Here is a 5,541-nt window from a genome sequence, read left to right as displayed (position 1 = left end):
TTCAGTGAAATATCCTAAGCCCTAATAGTTTACATTCTCCACATTCTCCAGTCCATCCCTCCTAAGAGAAGCAAGTTTCTTTCTCACCTCATCCTCACTTCCTTTCAGCCCCTGGTGGAGAACATTGCATGGTGAGAAATGTTAGGTATTAAGAGGTAAGTTCCTCTGGTCATAGCAGTCGTCCAACCAAACGTGTTAAAAACAGCAGTATTAAAAGGGTTCTGAAACAAGGCAGATGAGCTTCCCAAACATGGGACTTCAAGTGAACAGAAAAAATGAGAACATGAAAACAATTAAGTGGGTGTCAGATGTTGACAGGACTTGGATTTTGAAAGCCTCTCCCTCTGTCCCACGTTAATGTACTAAGAACTTTACCAGAGGACTTGTGAACTGCCATGGGCAGTAATTAAAGAGGGTGAGGAGATTACAGGGGAGCCAAGTGTCTGATGTACAGAAGAACTGACCTGTAAACTAAGGCTGGCTTAAAAGGGAGTTAACAGCACCCCAGAAAATCTGTTAACACTTTCAGGTAGGTGGAGAAAGAGGGGACAGGGCAGCAGACTGAAGTGAAAGGTGCAGCATGTGGCTGGATGGGCTCAGCTCTGGGCTCTGGGCGAGCTGAAGAACTGGTGGTGGAGATGGTGACAAAAAAGTGCCACCTGTCATAGGAATTTATGAAAAGCTTCTATCATCACATCTTTTTTTCCTGCACAGAAAAGTGCACAGGGACGTGTGGTGATCTCTGCAGCTACCTCTCTCCAGAGCCAACTTATGCAGCCAGGAAGCAAATCTCCTTGGTTCCATGGAGCTACCCTACCAGCCCAGCCTACCTGACAGTCTGGATCAGGAGTACTGATACATCTTTTATGGCAGAAGCAGACAAACAAAATGTAAGAAGATGACACCTCAGGCATTCCTGAAATAGCTTTCCTGCAGTGTATGCGATACATACAGATTTACTGGCACTTATCAGGAATTATGCAAGGCACCCTGCACAATTTGGTTAGAGCTTTGCCACTAATCAATAACACAGCTTAGGGACCATTCCCGTAAACTCTCTGTCCCCCCACCCCATGCAAGTAATCACATCAGCAGTCTGCCCGATTACAGCAACTCTACAACTCCCGACTTCAGTGGGAACAGAAATGAACCTGTAATTGACTCAAAACACCTTCCTGTGCTTTTTCTTTTGTGATACTGTTGTCCTGAAACTGACCCCAATATGGGTGAAAAGAGAGATGAAAACAACAACACTGTGCTTCCACAAGCTACTACCAACAACCAACTCAACAACAAACTTTTAGTGGTATCAATAACGTGCCTTTCACTTGCCTTGCAACACCCCACGGAGGAAGCGTCAGTTTGGGGAATGAAGACCTAATTTATTTGCTTTACGTGGCTAAGATGTTTTTTTTTTCACAGCTCACCAACCCGTATCACACACCAGCATTTACGTCGGTCACTTGAATGTACTAACAAAACTTACTGCCTGCTGAGGGCTCTGGGTTAACAGTGCCCTGCAAAACAGAAACTGTAACTGCTGGGTTTAAAATCATAACGTTTTCCACTGAAACGTTTTCACTTCGAGGATGTTGGTGCATAAAGACATTTTCTATTCACCTTGCTGCTGTGTGCCAGGCTTCCTCTGGTGCCTCTCCTTCCACCATCTCATTTCTGGCATGGCCAAACATCAGGCTTCCCTTGCTGAAGAAACAAAACCAGCCCTTGCTTCCTTCCTTTTTCTTCCCCTCTCCACATTATGCCCATTCTCCACTTTCTCACCTCCACGGCTCAGGCTGAACCTGGGCTAATGTCCCTCAACTCTGGAAGGTGGCTATGGTCCATCCCTGCCTGGCTGCTCCCACCACTGATGTCTCCTCACCTCAGGACAGCCTGACCAGCCACCCCTCTGTTCTGTGCTGGGCTCATTATCCCTCCCAATCCATGCTCATGCCTCTCCCCAGCTTGGTGGTGGATCTCCCACAGAAATCCTCTGTGAGCTTTACTCCTTCAAACCCCTCTTTCTTCAGGCCCCAGAGAGCAGCCCTACGTTCTGACCGCGGACTCCATCAGATGGGAAAAAACCAACGCTCATCACCTCCTTCTTCAGCCACAGAGCATCTTCTCCAGAAACACTAGGGAGAGATGGTTTGGGGAACCTCCTGGATCCATCCAGAAGACGTGCAGCTCTGCCCCAGGTCCTGAGCGGGGGGTGTCTCAGGGGGAAAACACGGCAGGATGCTGTGCCCCCCGGGTCTCTCCCCTCCCCACAGCCCTACCAGAACCCCCGGCAGGCCGAAGAATCCATCACCTCTCCCTTACCGAGGTCCTGGGCACCTCCTGCCTCATTAGCGGGACATAATTAGAACAATTAGAGGCAGCGGGGGCACCGAACGCCCCAAAGAACGGGACCCCGTGTGTGTGTGTGGTTGGGAGGGGGGGGGTATCACGGAGGGGGGTATCGGGGGGGGGGGGGGGGGGGGGGGGGGGGGTGTCTCCTCCCCACCGGTGCCCCCACCCCCCCCATCCCGCAACTTCCCCGCGCGCCTCTTCGGGAAACTACGGCGCGCGGCGGCACGCCAGGAATGCGCGCTCCCGCGGCGGGGCCGCGCAGGCGCGAGCGCCCGGCGGGGCGGGCCCGGCGGCCCTTTTGTCAGCGGGGGGGGGGGGGGGGGGGGGGGGGGGGCGGCGGTGCGGGGCGGGGCGGCGGCGGTGCGGGGCGGGGTGACATCATGAGAAAGTGCCGGCCGGGGAGCGGCGTCCCCGGCAGCGGGCGCCGCGGGGCGAGGAGGGGAAGGAGGGAGGGAGGGAAGGAAGGAGGGAGGGGAGGAAGGAAGCGCCGTCGGAAGTCCCCGGGGCGATGAGCGGCGGCGGCGGCAGGAGCAGCAGCGCGGGGCAGGAGGTGGCACGCCCGTTCCGGCGGGCACCCCGGGGCGGGCGCCGTCCCGAGGAGCCGCCGGCTCGGTGGCCCTTTGGGAGAGGCGGTCGCGCAGGCTGGAAAGCGGCTGCGTGGGGAGCCCGGCGCTGCCGCAGCCCCGTCCCGCTGCCAGGCAAAGCGGGCAGGTAGCGGCGGGGGCGGGACCCGGGCGGTACCGCCTCCCGGCCCGGGCAGGTGCGGAGCCGCTCGGTGCGGGAGGCGGAGCCCGGAGCTACCACCGGGGCGAGTTGTCGGGGGCCGGGCTGGTGTGACCGCGGCTTATGGTACTTTCGACCAGTCCCCCTTTGTCTCGGCGGGACCGGGCGAGCCCCGCTCCCAGATCTGCCCGATCCGCCTGGTAACAGCCCGGCTCCCCCATTGGCTCCCGCTAATGGCCGCTTCCTGCGGCCGCCCCGCACCGCCCCGCACCGCCCGCCGGGGCTCCCCCGGGCCCGCGGCCAATCCCGCTCCCTGCCGCCGGCACCGCCCGCCCCGCCGAGCCGAGTTTGTGAATGAAACGCCCGGCCTCGTGCTGAACGGGGGTGGTTTGGAGGGGGAGGGGGAAAAAAAACACCCACCCCTCAGCGAACCCACCCCTACCGGGAGGCACCGGCAGGGCGAGGATGCCGGAGGCGTGGGCGCTGCGCCGGGCTGGGAAAGAATCCGTGCTCCTGGGCAGGGCCGGGCCGCTCCGGCGACGTGGCCGGGAGCAAATGTTCGGAGGCGAAGTGCTGGCACCGTGCTGGGGAGGAGAAGGGGCAGGGACCGGCTCCCCCGAGTGCCTTCCCTGCACCCCCAAAGCAGCTGCTCCCTTATAAAGGTGTTGGGGGGTGCGGGGAAAAAAAAAAATAATAAAAAAATCTCTTCCATCGGACCCCCCCGGTGTTGCGAGCAGGCGGGATTCCAGCCTGGGAGCGCGGGGTCGTGGCGTGTTTCTTCATTTAAAAAAAATTAAAAGCCTTCCTGGCCAACCCAAGCTGTGAAAACAGAAGCGTGCGGTCCCGTGCGTGAAGCGCGACAGGACGGTTTAGGGGGGACAGCTTCTTCCTCGCCCAGAATAACCCTCCCAAGGTTGGCCCCACGGGCTGCGGCGCGCGAGGGGAACCGAGATCCTGGGCCTCCGACGTCCGCCTTGAGCAGGCGAAGGCAACGTGGAGATAAATGGTCGGACAAACCGGTGAACTAGGCAAGGCGGGCAGCTGTTTCCACGCAGGGCGATTACGTAAACACGCAACCGTGCAACAACATGCCCTGTGATCTTTTGGCACCGCTTTCCCCGCAGGTCGTGCAAGGAGGGGATGCTGGATGGCTCCACGGCCGGGAGACCCTGGCAGCCCTGCTGGCGATGCCGCCGGGCGCGCGGTGCCGCCGGGAGGTGTTCCTACTCTTGGTGCCTCACCCAGGTGATGCTGAAGCGCCCAGGGCGTGAGGTTCACCCCAGGTTTTGAGGCCCCCCACCCCCAGTTGATGGCCTTCCTGCTTTTTCCCATCCTGGTGCAGGACCAGTCGTTCCTCCCGCCGCGGCGCGTCGGCTTCACCGCCGGTATTCTCCGGCAGGCCCCAAGCTCCCCTGTTCGTCCCTCAAAACAGCTGAGAAAGATAGGCTGATTTTATTTTATTTTTATGGGAAAACACAGCAAAGTGTTCTCAGGTACAGGGCAGCTCGGCCAGGGAACGGGGAGTTATTTACGGTGGGGCCCCGTCGTTGCACGTCACGCGTGGACAGGCCGTCCTGGCAGCGCGGGCCCCGTCGGATGAGGCCCCAGCAGGCCTCCGGCACCACCTCCCTTCCCACCCCCTTTCCACCCCCCCCCCCTTTCTGTCCCGATTCATCTCCCTTTAGGTGCTAGAGGAAGCTCTGGCCACCATTTTGCTGCTCTGCTGGGATATTTTTTTTCTGGGTGGCAGTGAGAAGAGGGGGTGGGGTGCAGGAGTGTGGCCTGCCCCCAGCTGCGGCTCGGGTTGAGCCATCACCCTCTTCCCCTGCCACCTCTGTGCCCCCTTTCTTATTATTTTTTTGGGGGGGGTAAAACCTTTGAAGTGAAAGGAAAAAATGTAAAAAAAAAAAAAAAGCAATAGGAAAAGCACCATGTTGGCAGAGGAAGGGGAGACCCCAATTCCTTTCAAAAGGTTTCTGGCATGTAGCAAAACCGCCTCGTCTGGGAAAAAGAAAATGGGACTGAGGAAACGGGGGAAAAAAGCTTTTCCCTTGGGATCAGCTACAAAGAGCAGGAGTTCAAGTTGGGAGCGCACCTTTTGAAATGACAGATATTGCAGGTACGCATCGGCGACAGCGATAATAATAGCAGTAATAATAATAATTGATCACGAACAGCGACACTCTGGTGCTGCCCTGCTCCCCCTCCCCGGAGCCCCCAGTAAAATAATACCAAGGAAGGCTCCTTGTATTTATATCCCTGCGTGTCTGTGTGTGGCCTAGCCCCATTCATCATTTGGCTCCCACTGCAGAACTCGCTCCATTTTTAAAATTATGCATGATACACTGAAGAGACAATTTGGGTTTCCCCCACCTCTCCCTTGCCCTTGAAGAAAGCAAGCCCTTGTCTCATTTGCATTTGCATTAAAACCCTGCTCTCTATAAGCTAAGCAAAGGGGAAGGACTC

This window comes from Apus apus, chromosome 5 (assembly GCF_020740795.1).
Source record: "Apus apus isolate bApuApu2 chromosome 5, bApuApu2.pri.cur, whole genome shotgun sequence".
Taxonomy (NCBI): domain Eukaryota; kingdom Metazoa; phylum Chordata; class Aves; order Apodiformes; family Apodidae; genus Apus; species Apus apus.
This window is presented reverse-complemented; position numbering follows the sequence as displayed.